The 19,391-nt window shown below is 31.0% G+C and overlaps 1 protein-coding gene across 3 annotated transcripts in view; it reads left to right on the top strand.

Moving 5' to 3' along the window:
- The window catches only part of PTPRD (protein tyrosine phosphatase receptor type D), a 1,813,832-nt gene that overhangs the window by 431,559 nt on the left and 1,362,882 nt on the right, over nt 1–19,391 (top strand). For all 3 annotated transcript variants that reach the window (XM_049770278.1, XM_049770286.1, XM_049770270.1), the window contains exon 4: nt 15,290–15,339. The gene's annotated coding sequence lies outside the window, so the exon portion shown is untranslated. The remainder of the gene's footprint in view (nt 1–15,289; nt 15,340–19,391) is intronic.

The following is a 19,391-nucleotide window of genomic DNA, read 5'->3' as shown; positions in this document are numbered from 1 at the left end:
GAGGTCGGTCTTGGTGCCTAACAAATTAAAGAACTGAAGGTAAAGAGGGTTAATTGAGGGGAAGATAATGAATCTGGATTGGGCGATGAGGGAGTAAAAGGGGCTCTGGTGTGGGGCGGTGAAATATATCAGAGGGACTATATACATTGTATAGATGAATTGTTTATGGATTAGGCTTGGCAGTCAGAGAGGACCACTGTATAGGAAGTCACGTCTACATATACACTGATTTTAGAGACCTATTTGAATATTATTCTCCAAATCTAGGGAATTCCATTTTTTTCCCTAGAAACAGTCGAGAATTAAGAATATTTTTGGGTGTTATTAAAAAGTATGTCTGTCGCTAGCGCACTTTTGAAAATGAATACTAGTAAGAAAAAAACTCCTGAATGGGGTCCAGTATGCATAGGGGAGGAATTTCTCTCCCCCACCTTCTCCCCAGGGACCAATTTACCAGATGTGGCCATGAAGACCAGTATGGCGTGGGGGGATCTCAGGTCCCTGGACTAAGTGGTCAGCCCAGGGGCCTATGGCTAGCTGTCCTGCCCAGAGCCCCCAACATACCAGTCGAAGACACCAGAAGTCCTGGCATGTTGAGTCTTCTGAGCTCAGCCCCTGCTTCTGTCCAAAAATCTTTTTAATATGTTCCTAAACATTCTTATACTGAGCATTGTGATAAGAGTCTATAGCATCCAAGTTCTTGTTCCAGAGACTTCTGTAAACAAAGCATTAGAACATTAAAAAAAAAAAAGGTTCTTTCCTCATCTTTAAACTGATACATCAAGGGTCTGCAAAACAAAATTACTATTATTTAGGGGTGACACAGGTACAGGAGATTTTGAGAGCAGCTTTTACTCTTTGCATTAGTTCCCCTATGTGGATTCATGTTGAAAGAGCTAAAGTCCTTTCTGAGTCTTGGTGGATTTGAAAGGGGGTTACACAACATCATCAGTAGCCCCTGAGCACTAACCACTGCTTTGCCCTACTATAAAAACAAAAATAGAAACAAAACAAAAAGAGAGCTAAATCATTTTCAAGGGATAATTACAGAATAATATATGATTGCATGGCAATTTGAGAAGTAACAAATGTATTCTTATATCTAAAGAATAATTTATAACTTATGTATATTTGATTTAAATTTTTTATTATTATACATTTATTATTATAAATTGTCAAGTATTCTTTTTTGGTTTATAAACTCTATTATTAAACTGACAATTTTTTGCAACAGAAATATTAGAGAATTTTTTATCCAGTATTCATGTTCATGTTCATTAGCAGTGATGCTCTTTTTTACTCTATACCAATAGCTAATGAGGACTCCATCTCCTTTACACACTCTCTCATAGAATACTTTATGGACTATTGAAACCAGAGTTATATCAAAATTATGTCTCCCTTCCTTTGAGGAAAAACCTGTCTCATAGTCAAACCTTAGAAGTAAATCTAAGCAAAATATTATATTTAATGTGAACATATTTGTATTCCCTGTTCCTTCAGCAAATAAAAGGAAACTAATATTTTTTCTGAGCTCACTTATATTAAAGTGGGTAATTATAACACTACTACTATGAATCATCTGTTGATTATAGAAGTAAAAGTGGAAAAAAACAAAGCTTTAGAGTATCTGTCTAAATAGATTTTCCAAATATTTTAACACTAATATTATTACCATAGTTTTATCGATTGAATATACTCTGAGCCACTACTTTATATATACACTGTGTTTTTACTGTCAGTTAATCCTGTAAGCTAAAATTTTTCTTCTCCATTTGGAAAAATTGAGAAAAAATATGAATATTAACATTTTGATGTATCATTCAAATAAGCTACTTTAAATTTGGAAGCCAGAGAGGAGTACAGTGGTAACAGTGCAGAAGCAGCATACAACTGACCCTGGTTCTATCTCTAGCACCAAATGGTCCCCCAATCATTGCCAGTGTGATTGGGTAATTCTTAACACTGTGGGTTTTGAGTAGCTCTTCATCCTTAGGCCTTCATACTGAACTGCAACCTGTTTGTCTCAGAATTGTTGAAAAGGGCCTCATCCTTCTGAGCATGCTTAGAAGAATCCCATCCACCACCATCCTCAGCACTTTCAGTTTTGTGGCAAAGATTTTATTCAATCTTAATATTTATATGTTTATTACTAATAAAATAGAGCATTTATAATGTATCTTCTGCTTTTGAAATAATTCTTATCATTTCTTCTTTTGTATGTAATTTGATAAATATTTGCTCCTGAAGTGCAAAAATATACACAATTATTTTATTTGGTAATCTTGAAAATAATACTTAAAACATAATTTTAATTCTGAGAGTAAAAGTCTTTAATATAGAGTTGTTTTTTTGTTTGTTTGTTTTTGTTTGGTTTTTAGGCCACACCTGGCAGTGCTCAGGGGTTACTCCTGGCTGTCTGCTCAGAAATAGCTCCTGGCAGGCACGGGGGACCATATGGGACACCGGGATTCGAACCAACCACCTTAGGTCCTGGATCGGCTGATTGCAAGGCAAACACTGCTGTGCTATCTCTCCGGGCCCTAATATAGAGTTTTTTAAACGTAAAAATAACCAATATATCATATCATTAAAGTTCACTTAAAATCATAAAGTTTTATGCATTTTAAAAGACAAATTAGACTGTTTTTGCACCTAACCTCAACTTTTTCTGACACGTATATTTCTATTAAAGAATCTTTTTAATTTAAGTCTGGTAGCATGTTCTCTTTTTCTTCTACCTCTTTTAAGTATAATAAGTAATACTGATTTGCAGCAGTTAAGGTAGGTCATCTGTGTTGTTATTTCTCAGTAAGCCCAAAAAACATACACATTAATCATCAATTTCTGAAAACATTCCACAGTGTTTCAGTGATATTTCCAAATGTTTAACAGCATTAGATAGTGGTTTGGATGATTATGACTAGTGTTCACAAATACAACTCTAGGATTTATGTGACACTGAAATTTTCTTTTTCTGAATCTAAAATGCCCTGAATTGTAAAACAGCCCATTATTTTATAGAGTTCTACAAAAGGAATAAAAACTAAATTATTCTATTGGTTATGCATCTTGATTTTAGAGATGTTAACATTTGAAAAACAACATATGGTAAACACATGTAGCTGTAATTGTTACTATTGGCAGATATATGAAGTAGCATTTATGAGCAAATCAAATAGGCATAAGCACCAAAGGCTGTTGGAGCTGGCTAATTCTTTTTGGAGATGGTTTTGATCATTCAAATGCAAAAATAATATTATTCTTATGTTTGACTCTACCATTCTTAGAAAAAGAAAATAGTAGGGATATTTCAGAAATTGTAGAACCGAATCAGAACAACTCCTCTGAGATATCTCTGTCCTACACATTCAGGTATATATTAAGCAAGGAAAAATATATTTCTGACTATGAATTCATATTATGACACAATATATAAAATTCTTATTTTGTTACATTGGGAATAATATAAGATTCTACAACAGCATGTATTTTATGCTTTTAATTTCATATATGTTTTAAAATTAGATATATAACTTGATTTTAATCTCACTACTATACTGTAAAAATAAATTACTTATACAGAGCTTTTATCATGGAATATTTAGTATTTTGTAAGCACAGTATAAAGTCTTATGCAAATAGAGATATCATAACTTTTTTTGTTTATATACTCTTTTTGCCTACTTGCGATAATGAGTATATGCAATCTATGTTGAATGGAAGTGATTGGGTAACTTTGTCTTGTCCCTGATACTAAAGTCGTTCAGCTTTTCATTAATGAATATGATATTTTCAATGGGCCTGTGGTAGATTTCTTTAACTATGTTGAAGAAAATTCCCTGGCAGTTCAGGTGATCTTATGGGATGCTGAGATTTGAACCACCTCCTATCTTGGGTTGGCCACTTGCAAGGCAAATGCCCTACTGCTGTTCTATCTCTCAGGTCCCAAGATGAATTTTTTAAAATGCCTTTCACATTTGAATTCAGGAAATCAATTACCTTTGTATCACTTTAAAAAAAAGAGGATAATACTATAAATAATACTATAAATTATATATATATTATATAAATACTATAAATTACTACAAAAGCGAAAAAAGAAGATATAAGTGCATAGAAACATATACACCATTCATAATTGGGAGGATTATAACATTACAATTTTACAATATACAGATTCAATACAAATCTAGTGTACCCATGCCATCTTTTAAACTCATAGATCAAGTACTATAGAAATGTATATGAGGTGGTAATTCCACAAATCCCCTTATATTCAAAAAATTTTAGAAAAAAGGAAGGCATTTCTTTCCTCAAGTTTAAACTATAATGTAAAGCTGTAATAATCTAAGCAGTGTAGAACTGCTCTCAGACCAATAGAATAAAATTGAGATTCCAGAGACAGATCCTCATGTATATGGACAATTAATACTTGATAAAGGAGAAAAATAAAGAAAACCCTCAATAAAGGATCAAAAGTATAAACCAGAGCTAGGAAATCCTCTTCAACGAATAGTGTTGGGAATATTAGTTGGTAACAAACAAAAATAAATTAATTGGTATTTTCCCTAAAAACATGTACAAAACAAAACTTAATATGTTTAAGGACCTTGATATCAAACTTGAATCTATAAATTTTACCTAGGAAATATATATAAAACACTTCATGACATAGTCTATGTTCTGTGATCCGATGTATTGACTAAGCAAAGATAAACTAATGAAACTACATCAAACTGAGAAGCTTTTGAAGTACAAAATAAATGATGAGTAGAATAAGATAACACCATAACAGATTTTATGACTGTTACTGTTTTCTGAATAAGACTAGCTTCTGACAATAGCAAAGTTTTACATGTTCTTTGAATATCTTTTTAGTGTCTATGGAAAAAACTGCTTCCAAATAAATCCTACCTTCCTGAAGTTTAATGTCTCTTCTCTGAGAGGGATAGAAAGAGTGAGGGAGAGAAAGAAGAGAAAGAGAAAGGGATAGAGAGGAGAGGAAGAGAGAATAAGAGAGGAAGAGAGAGAGAGGGAAAGAGAAGAGAAAGAGAGAGGGAGAGAGAGGGGGAAAGAGAGACATAGGTAAAGATTGCCATAGATGCAGATTGTTGGGAGGGGATAGTAGGGAAACAGGAAGTTGTTGGCATAATATGAACACTGGTAAAGGGTGGATGTTGGAAAATTGTATGACATAAACCCAATCAATCGGTTTTCTTTTTAACTCCATCTCATAGTAAATTAATATTATTTAATTAAAATAAAAGATACCCCACAGACTAGGAAAGAATAATTGCCTATCACTCATCTGATAAAATATAGGTATCTGACCTATATAGAACACCATAATAATGTTCATAAAAACATACAATGAACCCCTCAAAAATGAGGTAGAGATATGAGCAGAAACTTTCTCAAAGAAGAAATATAGTTATCCAAAAGTTCTATGAAAAGATTCTACATTACCTATTAGGGAACTGCCAATAAAAACAATGAAAAACATACTGGGGATACTAGCACACATCACAAAGAACAAAATTAACCACTGTTAGCATGGATGTGGGTAGAAAATCACCCTCATTCTCTATTAGGGAAATGTCAACTGCTCCATCATTTTTTGAAAATTATATGATTACTTCTCAAAAAAACTAAGAATTGAGCTTCCATTGAGCGAGCAATTCTATTTCTAGGCATCTACCCAAAAGGATCCCATAACTTAATTCAGAAAATATTTGTACCCTATTTTTCTTGTACTATTGACAATAGCTAAAACCTGTAAATAGTCCATGTCTAAGAACATAAAGTGAATAAGAAAACTTAGGGGCTGGAGAGATAGCACAGCAGTAGGGCGTTTGTCTTGCACACGGCCCACCCAGGACTGATGGTTCAATTCCCGGCCTCCCATATGGTCCCTCAATCCTGCCAGGGGCCTTTTCTGAGGGCAGAGCCAGGAGTAACCCCCTTTGCATCGCTGGGTGTGACCCCCCCAAAAAAAATTACACACATAATGGAATATACCAGTTTTTTAAAAAGGAGAAATCATGTGATTTGCAGCTATGTGGAAGAATCTGAAGATTATCATGCTAAATAAATTTAATGAAGAAAGGGAGAGAGACACAGAATTATCTCTTTCATATGCAGGATATAAAGAAATATTGTAGAGGAATAGTATGCATAAAAGCAAAAAAACCCTGAAAACTGTCCAGTAGGAACCTTACTTAGCAGGAAGTGGGGATGGGGAGGAGGCAATAGGGCAGTGGTAGAGCAAAGCATGCCTTTTAGTGGGGAGTGTGTTGTTGGAAAGTTTTAGTATGATCTACTATATTACTATTTTTGTAAACCATGGTACCAAAAATAAAATTTTAAATAAATTAAATAGGTAAATAACCCACAAGAAATGATTGGCATGATGTTTTTAGCAAATAGAAGTTTACTTTTATTTGGATTAATTCTTTAAGTTTTAAGCAAATTTTATTGTTAAAAATAAAGATGACAGGGCCCGGAGAGACAGCACAGTGGCGTTTGCCTTGAAAGCAGCCGATCCAGGACCAAAGGTGGTTGTTTTGAATCCCGGTGTCCCATATGGTCCCCCGTGCTGCCAGGAACTATTTCTGAGCACCAGCCAGGTGTAACCCCTGAGCAATGCCGGGTGTGGCCCAAAATCCAAAAATAAATAAATAAATAAATAAATAAATAAATAAATAAATAAATAAATAAATAAATAAATAAAGATGACAAACATGACTATGTTTTGAAAAATTCTGTGTATGTTCTGTTTGTATTCAACTTATACAATATTTTACTTGTTTACAAAGTTTTTATTACCATATATCGAAATCTGGATATATATATGTATATAATTGTGTTCATCAATATTCTATGACAACATATTAGAAATAAAATTTGAATCTACTTCACACCTACTAAAACAAAATCTCTAGGTCTGTGTGTAACATAGCCTTTCTATCTTCTCTTGTAGTCAGATAGTTTGAGAAACATTATAGGAATTCACAGTAAATTGAGAGGAACTAAGATGATGTTCTATTGTGTATCTACCAAGAATCAATCTCCACATCGGGTGTTTCAACTAAATTGCATCATATAAATTGTAGCAGTATATAATACTTATCATTAGCAGATTCCTGACTACAACTGTGTCAGTGAACAAATTATTTTATTTCCACTATAATTTTTACTACAAAATAGATAGAAAATTATTGTCTACAATTTAGGAATTTGGGGAATACTGATAAAATTGACTAGGGTATGAGGAAAACCTAAAATAAAAATCAGAGAGTTAGTAAAGTGGTAAGATGCTAGCCTTCTATGGCTTAATCCCTGGCAATCCATATAATATCCTGAGTTTAGGGGCAGTTGTAATCCCAAAGCACACCTCACAAGGGCAACAGCAATACAAATCACTTCTTTATGATCAAGAAATTGTGGTCTTGGGTTTATGTATGTATGTATGTATGTATGTATGTATGTATGTATGTATGTATGTATGTATGTATCCAAATGAAATAAAGGGTTTGTGAGATGTTTCAGTAATTAAAGTGACTATCTTGCAAATGTAACTTTGTGAGTTAAATCCTTGATCCTGCTGTTTGCTCAGAGTATACTCCTGTCAATTTGGCTATCTGACATTCCAGGGTCATATATTATTTCTGCCCTGTGAGGCCAGATATGTGAAACATAATGTCTAAAGGGTGTTATTTCCATTGAGAGCTACAAATAGAATATACCTCTATCATGATCATTATACCTTTCAAATGATGTGTGAGTATGTGACCTGAAGTGTGTTCCTCTCTTCCCCCCAGCAAGCACTGTGTGATCCTGGTTAAGCACTGTAATATGTGTGATCACTACAAAAAAGGCTAGCTAAGACCCCTGACAAATATGTATGTGAATACCTCAACAAAAGTAGTATCCATCCCAACATGTCCGACTAATGAATATGCTAGCACTCCAACATGTGCCATATGAGCCCTACAATTAGAATGCAAGTAGAACTACCAAGCATATATGTGAGATATTATAGCCATAGCATTATCAGTGGGAGAGATAGATGTTAACCCTGGAAAAGTAGGAGAGTATCAGAGCAACAAGATAGGAGCGATTTCTGAACGCATAGCCAGGAGTAACCACTGGGCACACCGGGTCTGGCCCCAAAACCAAAAACCAAACAAACAAAAATACCAAGAGAGGAGTGGAACCAATTAATATCTTTGAGCAGTTTCTGAAAATTAATGAGTGTTATGAGGTCTTTCAGATATATAGAAATTTTCTGAAGTGTTATTATTGTGCATTTTAGAACATAACCTAAATGTTCATATGAGGGCAACATCTGATTATTTTAAGTTGCAATTTGTAAACCAGTTGCCAATAAGCTTTTTATTACATCTTCATATAATCTTTGAAGCTCCCTCTCATTAGAATACAGTATCAGAATATCATCTATGTAATGAATAATGTAAATATGAAGAAATATTACACAAGAAAAACATAGAACTATATAGACAAAATATTGACACATAGTAGATGAGGTGGTCATTCCCTGGGGCAAAACAGTCCACTGAAACCTGCACATAGGTGTCTTATGATTGAGAGAAAGAAATTGCAAAGTGTTTGTGGTACTCTGAGTGAATAGGGATATTATAAAAAGAGTCTTTAGTATCTATTACAACCAACAGCCAATCTTTAGGAATCTCTGCAAGAGAGAGAAGTTCAGGTTGCAGGATTCCGTTGGAATCATGGTAGTATTTACATTTTGCAGGTCAATCAATAGTTGCCATTTGCCCAATTTTTTAATGCAAAGATAAGAGAAATCCATTTCAAAAATAATATTTTAATATACTCTGATTCAAGTTGTTCCTCTGCTAAAACTATAATTGACCTTAGCTTTACTTCATTAAAGGACCACTTTAGTGTCCACTCAGGTTGGTTAGATTTCCACTGAATGCAGAGTAATGGTGGGCACTGTGCCTCTATGGCACAGTGACCCTATTCTTCTGAATTGTGGTCTAGAGAAGCAGCTGGGGTGGGATGATGAACTCAGTATGCCATTGTTCATATATATCCTAAACTCATAAATTCATGGGCAAGTGAGCTAATAAGGCTGAATTTTCTTCAGGGAATTTCAATATTCCCTTCAGGGCCAATGCGTTTCAGCCTTTTATCACTCAATTAGACAGAGGAAGAGTCAAAGTGCTTACTCCTTGCAACCCATAGGTGTCTCCTGCAGGGCCTAACTATGGGGCCAGTGTTAGAAAGAAATTATATAAGCCTTGGAACCTGTTTCAATCATCACTTTAAATTATTTTCTATGTATCTCTACATGGAAACTTGGGCTCATGTTTTTTTTTTGTTTGTTTGTTTGTTTGTTTTTTTTTAGATTATAGGTAAAAGCCACTAGGGGGATCTGCAGAGGCTGCTAAGGGATTAATGCTACCAAATCCTCCAATTTTTGAGCCATTGTGTGGCCAGGCATAATACATGGAAGAGTTGGGCAATGAGTTTTTTTTTTTTAAATGGCCATGCTATTGGTATAATGATAATTATTATTTATCCCATGTAATCCATATATATATTGCAATATTACTCATAGTAGGCGAATTAAAAAGCTCTAGAGGAAAAAAAAGGAAAGCCTGTAGGAAAAATATAAACATCAGAACATTAAAATAAAACAATTAAAACTGAAAACGCTGAAGACAATCTTATTTATTTTAAAATGGAAGAAAATACTTTTATAAATTAAGAAATGTTTAGTAAGTGCTGCATACTATAAAATATTCTAAGTAATGAAGATTCGTGAAAGACCACAGGATTTAATAGAGACATAAAGAATCAATAAAAACTATCATTGAAATTTTAGGGTATAACATTTTGTTACATATAACCTAAAATGGGAGACTTTCCACCAGTAAAAAATGAATTGTAGAGGTTTGATAAGTTAAGAAAATCAATAAAGTAGTCTACCAGAGAAGTTAAGCTGAAAATTATAGACTGAAAGAAATTAACAAATAGTTAATGAGGATTGATTATCATTAGAAAAAGTATAAAAAGTGTACAGGAAAGGCAAGAGAAGATAGAACAAAATAGAAAGAGAAGAATAATTTTGTTTTTTGATACAATGGCTGGATGATAATACTAGAAATGGCTGGATAAAAATATACTTGAGTTTTTAAATAGGGATTAAGAAATTTGAAATTGTTAACATGGGTAATTTTAATTCACTTCAAATATATAAGATATTTTTGTTAAAGCATGGAGAAAAATGGGAACATAATAAGAGAAGAGTAGAAAGTTTTGCTTTATATAACATTTAAAATTAAATTTCTATTGAGTTTTGAGAATTTAGGAATAATATACTCCTTATTCTAAATAGGAATAGTGACTTGGTAAGTGTAGGGAAATAGTAATAATGATGGTGAAACATAAGCAACAGATAAATTATTTGGTATCAGAGTGTTTAACACCCCATCAAGAATGACGGGAACCAAAATTTACGTATAACAGCGTTCTTTGCAGAATGCAAAATCTTGTGAGAATTTTATGATATATCATCTGATTAAGGTGGGAAATATTAGAACAGATGATATATAAAAGGAAACGTGTTGTGGAGAATTTCACAGATATGATCTATGCCAATTACATAGATAAATTGTGTCATAGTAAGCTTTTTATAGCTTGTTTGTTTTTGCCAGTCAGTCCTAGTGATGCTTGAGAGATCATATGCAGAACCAAGAAAGAAATTGGCTCAGTTGCTTTGACATGAACTGTATAACACTTTGTTAAAGTGTTATATATGCATATATATACACACAGAAAAATATATTGTCCTGAAAATTCAAATCAATATTCTAAAACAGACCTGTGATTCTGTATTGCTAACTAGTCATAAGTCTCATTGAGATTATATTTTTAGCAAAATATCTTGTATATTAGTTCACCTACTGTGATTTTCTCATGATAATTGATGAACTATCATTTGACAAAATTGTATGATAAAAGCAATAGTAAAATAGCCAATCATGGGGCCGGGCGGTGGCACTAGAGGTAAGGTGCCTGCCTTGCCTGCGCTAGCCTTGGATGAACTGCGGTTCGATCCCCCGGCGTCCCATATGGTCCCCCAAGCCAGGAGCGACTTCTGAGCGCATAGCCAGGAGTAACCCCTGAGCGTCACTGGGGGTGGCCCAAAAACCAAAAAAAAAAAAAAAAAAAAAAAAAAAAACCCAAAAAAAATAGCCAATCATGAAAAGTAACCTGAAAGAAACTGTGGTGCTCAAATAGTGCTAACAACTTTCAAAATGGGTAGGGATAATAATCTAGTACTCAGGATGAGAGAGAACTATAACTCCAATGTGATGTAAAATAAAAAAAATTGCTATAAGGACTAATTAAAAAAAAGAACAATCTATTCCTTGAGCTTTCACGTTCTTAGTTTTTTTCATTAATGATCATTATAAGTAATAATTACATTTACCCTAGTAGTGAAAATTTATCATTTTAATTTAATATCAAATGTGTACCTGTCAACTAAACATGAACTTCCATGTTACTTTTTTGAAGCTTAACAATTAGCGTAACTGACAACTTGAACATATATTGATCTGTCATTTGTATGAATAATTAGAAGCTTTTCATGAATGCCACCACTAATACTTTGAAGTTACCATTGCCCATAACATTGACACAACAGAAAAGACAGCTAAAATTGTGATATTTAGAATGATTTGGAAAGTTATTTTTAAAGCAAATGGTACACAATCTTTTGAATATAAAATATATAGCTCTACTAATTTTTGTAAATCCCCATAAACTTGTATTTTATATATGTAATACTAAAATTTCTTTTATTTACTACTACTTCCAGTTTTTGAAATTCTAATGAGGAATAAAACTTCATTTAGAGGGATATTTTGAAGTTTATATTACGTGTGCGCATAATTTAAAACACAGTTGTTAAATACTAAAAATTAAGTAAATCTGTCCCCTCTATTTAAGACTATTTTCTTTCTCAAAATTTATCCACTGGTAATATTATTTTTATTGAGATATTCAGTTGTATCTTAGCTATTTACTAAGTATTTGAAATATGTTAGGTTTCATTACATTTTTATCTTCTTTTCCTTATACCTTTAAGTATTGTATCCCTAAGATGATAAGCTTGAGAATTTTGAGAGAACATAGTTTTATTCTTCTAAAAGATATGCACATTATTTGCATTTTTATAAATGGATAAAAGCTATCATTTTTTCCAAAAATAGTTCCTGATAACCTTTATTAAAATGTGCATTCATTACATAAAATTTACATGTTTTATAAAATAATATGTGTTCTAAAATGTATTGGCATAAAATTCTAGAAATTTTCGTGTCTGATAAATAATGGATAGCTCAATTTGGTATTTAAAGAGTTATGCACTGTAAGTTGTTACTACTAAGATTAATTATGATACGTTAGGATTGTAAGACTAGAAATCGTTTAATTGACTTACTATTCTTGTAGATTTCTTTAAAATTTAAAGTGTGGTAATATCTCTTCTATATAAAAAAAGAATGTTTAACTTCCTTTCTAAATGAATTAAAAAGATCCTCATATTAACTCTTCCAAACTATATAAACTATACAAAATATTTGTCCTTTATTTAACTAATAAAGTAAAAATGTTGTGATATAAATTAACTTATAGAATTTCTTATAGCTGTCTTGAGGCATATTTATTATTCTCAACAATATTCCTATGTGTTTAATAATGGTCATCATAATATTCTGATTAGAATGTTCTGAGATCCAATGAGAAGACTTCAATGCATGTAACAGCTTCTAATGTATTATGTAATTCAGTTAATGTTTGTTATTAGTTAAATTCAACCACTAAAGTCAGTAAGCTACATTGTTAATATAATATTATTTTTATCTCTAAAATTAAATTAAAATAAGCTATCTATGTTTATTTAACCTCACTTTAAAGAATATGTTGTCATTACTATCGGGGGAAAAACTACATTTATACTATGCAGCTATTAGGAAACATGAAGTCATGAAATTTGCCTACACATAGATGGTTATGGAGACTATTATGATAATTGAAATGAGTCAGAGGAAGAGCAAAGAATAGTCTCACACATCTGTGGTATATAAGAAAAATAAAAGACAGTATAGTAATAATACCCAGAGACAATAGAGATGAGGGCCATAAGAAACAGCACATGATATAAAGTGTACCACAAAGAATGCTGAGTACTTTTAGAGAAAAAAACTGCGCTGACATCTACCATGAAAATAATAGTGTGAGAGAGAAATAGAACGCCTATCCTGAAGACAGGCAGGGGATGGGGGAGTAGGGAAATGGGGTACATTGGTGGCAAGAATGTTACACTGGTGAAGGGTAGTGTACATTCGATGGCTGAAACCCAACTATGAACATTTTTTGCAACCATGGTGCTAAATAAAGAAATTATGATTTATAACCACATACACACATAGAATACTTCTACTCTATGTTTTAGAATGTACAGAAATTATACAAAGTCAAAAAGCTTAGCAGGGGCAGGAGCGATAGCACAGCAATAGGCATTTGCTTTGCACGCAACCAACACAGGATAAACGGTGGTTCGAATCCCGCATCTTGTATGGTCCCCCAAGCCTACCAGGGTGATTTCTGAGCATATAATCAAGAGTAACCCCTGAGCGCCACTGGGTGTGACCCAAAAATCAAAAACAAAACAAACAGAAAGCTTAGCGATTATAAAAAGAGTTAAGTAAAATATGATAAGTTAATTAAAATTTATTTGTTTACATTGCATTTATTATATTGTATTGTATATTATTATATAAATATATGTTATATATTATGATACACATAATTTATATCTGTGATTTACAAAACTGCTAATAATAGTATTTCATGCATATAGACAATGTTTTAATATCATGCTCTCCGCGAAAGTGTCTACCTCTTCCGTTGGGTATCAGGAGCTCATTTCCATTTCTCCTAGGTCAGTTCTATAGACAAAAATCTCAGGTTCTGTGATCTGTAGCCCTTTGTTAATTTCTTTGCTATGCGTCTTTTAATCCTATATATGAGGGTGATCATTCTGTAACTTAGTTGTTTTTTTTTTTACCAAAAAAAAAAGTCTGAATGTCATTATTAAATATTTTGCTCTACACATGCATTTTTATTTTTGGAATAAGAACAATATATGCAAACATTTATCACTGGGTGACAGCGATACTTCATTTGCCTTTAACATTTCATCAGGAGAATTTTGGAAGTATTTCATTGTAAAACTCAAGGATTTTTTATAGCATAGAAATCATTTTCATATGTGATAACTCCTTCCTAAGAGTTAAATATCATTCATTAACAGCTAAAATATCGTACAATCTTTCCTTAAATTGCTATAGGAATCCACTGAAACGATTTATACAGACATCTGCCAAAAAAAAAAATAGATCTTCCAACACAACACTTGTTAAGGCAGTTATAATAGGGTCAATAGATTATAGTTTTTTTCTATGTCAACTTATATAGATAAAAACTTGCCTATATACCATTCTACATGACATTGTTAAAGGATTTATAGATCCCATTTTTTCCTCATTTAGAAGAGATTGAATCTTTTGTTTGTATTTTTATTTATAAGAATGTTATTTATCTAGAGATCAGTAAATGCATAATATTAATAAATATGTGTTACATATCTGTACACCAAAATGACAAATCCGTTCAGAAAAAATTAATTGCTAAATTTGATTATACATTATAGTGACCAAATAGTTTTATTTAAAAAATATTAGCCTGTTTCAACCTAGTTTTTGGCAAAACAGACTTTAAAATGTTAGATGGTGATATTTATATTATGAGAACTTATAAACTAAGTAATAATTAAAATATACAAATAAATCAGAATAATAGTATGTATAATTACTTGTTATAAACATTAATTATGACACTATTAAACTTGAATAACAGATATTTTTCTAAAATAACTTGAAAAATACATTTGCATGCACTGTGTCCACTAGTATTCTCAGATAATAAACATTCTTTGCTTATTTTGTCATCACTGCAGTAAAGAACCCAAATTAGAGCAATTAATATTAAATTAAAATAGATTTATGTGAAGTGAATAGTTGACTATATTTCATAAAAATATTGTGTTTTAATGGTATGTCAATTTATTAATATAGAAAAATATCACATATGACAATAATTTGTCACAAACTTGAGTTAAAATGCAATACCAATGTTAACATGATTTTTTATTGTATTTTTTTAGGTCTCAGGGTGGAGAACTTTTTCTTTGAATTCCTATCCCATGAACTTAAGGTAAGATTATAATAAATAATAATTGTGATCCATTTTAGAAATTATATTTTATTCACTTGCTTTATTGTACATTATTGTAAATTAAACAGGCTAGTAAAAAATTCACAAAACCTGATACTTTATGGTGATTTTTTTAATAAATGTTCAATTTAGTATGAAATATTTACTATAAAGTATTTATGTGTTGGACTAGATTATAGGGTTATGGTCATTTGATATGTTTCTGAAAGGTTTCTAAGTGAATTTTAAGGCCTTTTTCACAAAAGTAAGGATTTATATTGCTATAGAAAGTTCTTTAACATGAATGACAATTTTATGTTATTAATTTTAGTGAGGTATTTTTGATGTCAGTGAACTGAAGCAATGAGTTATTGAAAGAAAATTTATTTTATCTCTGTCAAGACATATCAAATTTAGTTTCTGTGAAAGTTTGATCTTAGTTTTAGAACATTGAAAGTGACATAAGGGAAAAACTAAAGAAATAGAAAATATTAGATATAACCCGTATCTTGTAAAATGATCATTTATTATTGCTTGTTTATTATTAAATTAAAATGCATTTAATAACATTTAATATATCTGGATTTTACTAATAATTTATTACACATATCATATGTCACATGTTTGTACATATATGTTATATGTGTTAGTTATATAAACATATGTTGCTTTAATAAACACTTGCTATAAACATATATTAACTTCTGTGAATATGCTGCAGTTAATTTCAGTAAAATAAATTTTAGTTATTCTCTTGTAATAGTAACCATGATATTGAGCTTATAGTCGGCATAGCCTGGGCAAATAATATGGCCATTTCTAACACACATTCTATATTTGGGAAAAGTGCCATTCTTCAAAACATAAAGGCAGTTGACTACAATGCCTACTACTATCTGGCAGTATTGAAAAATACCTTGGGAAAGTTGCTAAAGAACAATAGGACATGACCAGCTCTGGGAACTTTAAGATCTATTTTGGGGTAATTAATATCTTAAAAACAAAACACAAATATTAAAAACAGGTGTCATAAAGAGCAAAGACATTTCTCTGCCCCTCTGAGAGCTAAGAGACATTTCGCTGCCCTTCTGAGAACACTTTACTGGTCATGAAAGAAAATGTTATAAAATAAATTATTTATCTACATAGAACAAAAAGTATTATTTCAAAAAGTATGTTTTAATGTTCAAACATAGAATTCACAAATATTGATGAGTACACATTTCACATAAAAATTTAATACCTGGTGGTACTAAGAACTGAAACCAGAACCTCAACATGTGACACATGTCGTCAGAATTCTGCACTATATGATCTCTGACCATTCTCAAATCTGACTTCAACTTATATAATGTCGCATAATGTTTTCTAATGAGATTTTAATATCTAATAATTTTCATATACCTATAGGAACATAAAAATAGAAAAAAGATTACTTATTAGTTAAAAATAGTCTCAGTAAATTGCCACAAAATGAGTACATCTTTTCATTATAATATTTTTAATATGAAAACAAATAATGGGGCATTTATACCATTTGAAGTCTCCATTTTATGTGGCTTTCCAGTAATAGACTCACAGATCATGAATGCCTTAATTTCTAAAAAATATTCTTTGTTTCCTGTTCTACCTGTTTGTATATATTAAAATTAATATTACATGACTGCTTTATTTCTATTGATCAATATGATATTTGGGAAATTATGTACAGAAGAAAATCATTCATTTAATTGCTGTTGTGTTCAAAATGAAGTAAATATTATTGCATTTAGGGAACATTCCAATTTTGGCTACTTTGAATGATGCTTCTACAGACATATGGATGATGTCTTTTAGATAATATATAGATACAGGTTGTTAGATATACTATAAATACAATTTTTGCTCTATAGATGCTGCTGATTTATCAAATTGGTTATATCAAATTTACCAAGATGAGATGAGGATTACTTTGATTTGTATACTACCACTTTACATGCCAATCCTATTTTGCTGCATAAACAGTGATATTTTGATGTATAGTTCAAAGATTAAATGTACTAAGACAATTTATGAATGTGATTTTGAACACATTTCTCAGCTGATTATTTTTTTTGGAAATGTGTTAATTTTTTGCATCTTTTCTATACTTATGGTGTCCTTTGTAATTATCTGAATGTTAATTGATTACTCTGTGCATGTCTACAGTTATATTCTAAACTGGTTCCAAAATTTTGAGGTTACTGAGATTATTTTTAAAAAATGCTATAGTAAAATATTGATACTACATATATTAGAAAAATGTTGAAAAATAATGGTTTTATCCTTTATTTGTGGAGAGATCATTGCTAAACAGATAATTACTTGTACAGCTTTGGATATTTTATTGTAAATTAAAACAATATGAATTTTCTCATTGTTTTGAAGATGTCCTTTGATAAACAGAGCACTTAATTTTATTTATTCTAGTTTAGTACGTATTATGCATTTATTGAATCTTGTAATAAAATCAATTATTTCAAAACAAGAAGTTCAATAATTTAAAATGCATATATAAATTGTAGGATGTTTTTGTTTTGTTATTTTTTTTGTTTGTTTTTGGGTTCTCCTCATCTGTGTTTAGGGCTTAGTCCTCATTTGGCAATCAAGAATCACTCCTGATGGTGCACAGGACACCATATACAGTGATTTGGACCTATCCCTGGCCAGCCACAACAATCTTTTCAGCCCATAGACTGTTTTCTTTTAATCTTTTTTCCCATGTATCTGTCTTTTCATTGACCCCAATTTAATTCGTGACATAAACAATGGTCATGTAAGTACATATTGAAAAATATGTTGCTTTTCATAATTTATTATTTTTAATATATTTGTAATTGTAGTCTGAGGAAAAAGTATACTTGATGTTCAAAGGTTTAAAACTAAATAAAAGGTTTTATTTATTTAATTTTATATATTGGAAACCATTGGTTTCTTAACAGAGTCTTTTATTTATTCGATCTTTGTTTTGGTTTTAATTTGCAAAATGTGATAAAATAATACGGTTTTTATTAAAAATAAATTTGGTGATATTTTACTTTTAGTGAATCATCTATCTCCAGCGCACATTTTAAAGAAAGAATGAAAAAAATGAAGCATAGTCTGTTGCTTTAAGGACAGATCCAAATAATACAGCATTATTAGGTATAATTTACTCCTAGTCATCCTAAATGCCTAAATGGTTTACTTATCTGTGAAATGAATCACAGATTACACAAATAAATGTTTCAGAATTCAATATATCAAGAAGCCCTTGAAAAATATGAGAATTAATAAATAATATAAATAATACACTATAAACAAATAAATAATTTAACTATTTTTATTTCTAAACAAAACATAGAAATAAACAGTATACCTGTTGAATATGCTTTTCTTAATTTTCACAGAAGTGTTGGAATCAGTCATTTAACAATGGTGAAAGTATGTAATTAATTTTTATATGAAGAAAAATGCTTGAAAATAAATAATTATAACATGTATATTATCGAGCACAAAAACCCAAATTTTAAAAATAATTGTATGCAATAAATTTCTAACTTGATAACTTCATACATAGCTAAAAAATATAGTTCAAAAAAATACTTCCTACTCCCTGAAAAATAAGAATATTTTCTAGGTCCTGGTGCAATATATGCTGATAGCATTTGTTCTTTAACTTTTGTTTTATATAAAAAACCATAAAACATGAACTATAGAATAGAAAAATGCAAATTTTAGCATTATTTTATGATTTATTAGATTCATTAGATTAATTCCTTTACTTGTATTATTTTCTAACAATTCTCTCATCTCCATATGTGTTTCTTCCCTCCCTTCTTTGTGTTTCCCCTCCTCACTGGAACATATGTTTATAAAGAAGTCATTCTATGTTGTTGAAATGACAACTAACTTACATTACAGTGATTGAACAAAGACTTGGGAATTTTTATTACTTTCAAATTCTAATAAAAGAACATAATAAAAAATGTAATACAAAAAGTATAGATCAGAGTTGAGCAGCTGATTGCAAAGCAAAACTTTCACAACCGAAT

This window comes from Suncus etruscus, chromosome 1, assembly GCF_024139225.1.
Source record: "Suncus etruscus isolate mSunEtr1 chromosome 1, mSunEtr1.pri.cur, whole genome shotgun sequence".
NCBI classification, from domain to species: domain Eukaryota; kingdom Metazoa; phylum Chordata; class Mammalia; order Eulipotyphla; family Soricidae; genus Suncus; species Suncus etruscus.
Note: the sequence above shows the minus strand (reverse complement) of the source record. Positions and strands in the feature narration are given on the sequence as shown.